A 1019-nucleotide genomic window follows, 5' to 3' on the forward strand; every position below is an offset into this window, starting at 1 on the left:
GTGAGGTGTGTTTTAATGTTGCTTACCAAGTGTAAAATAAAGAATATAGGATTCTTGTTCTTTATCTTCACACTTTTCCAATATTTTAGATGATTCCACAAACAAGATATCATCTAAACATAATATGGAAAAATTCTTCGAGTGAGGCCCAACTAATTCTACTTCAAAATTTACACTATCTGAGTACTGATAACATGAATGACTATATCTGACAGTCCTGAAACTGATGGAACTAGCTGGGTTCAGCACTATTTTGAGTTGACTGTATCTGGCAGTCCTAAAATCTAACAAACTATCTGAGTTCTATTACTGAGATTGAATAACTTTATCTAATAGTCCTACTTCTGTCACTTAAACTAAAGGAAGTAGTTATCTAACTGACATGCCCCTAATATGCCATTATGGCTGAGTTAGGGTCCAATCTGTAACCCCAATTGGAAAGGTGCCAATACCGCAACACTTGTAAGGACAAACTGTGAGTGACCCTTATCTGACAGCGTCCCCAAAGGAGAATGGTGGGCCCCTCATCTGGCAGTGCTTATCCACCTCATCAACCGTCATCTGACTCTGTTGATGTCTTAACCTATGCTAGCTACATAGTTCTGGATTGCAAGGATGACTTCTAAGAATTATACCCTTATCTGACAGTGTATGTTCCCATCTTTGGGTTCACTCGGTGTTAATTTCTACCCTCATCTGAATAGACACTAAACATGGATTACTAAATTGAACTGGACTAAATTACTGAGTTTCGTTGACTGACGGAATAGTACTGAGATTACTGTATTACTGAATTTTCCTGAGTCACATGAGTGAGTGAGTTCTATGGATCATGGGTTGACTGAGGATATCGTAAAAACATGACACTAGCTCTAGGCACACAGCTAAATTGTTAGGTACAAGTACCCCAGGATTCAATAGCATGAAACTGATAGGACATGACACTTCTTGAACATATAATCAATATCAACAATTCATAATACATTAATTTGGGGATTTCATGAAGCACATGGTTATCA

The sequence above is a fragment of the Capsicum annuum genome, chromosome 8 (genome assembly GCF_002878395.1).
Source record: "Capsicum annuum cultivar UCD-10X-F1 chromosome 8, UCD10Xv1.1, whole genome shotgun sequence".
Classification (NCBI taxonomy): Eukaryota; Viridiplantae; Streptophyta; class Magnoliopsida; order Solanales; family Solanaceae; genus Capsicum; species Capsicum annuum.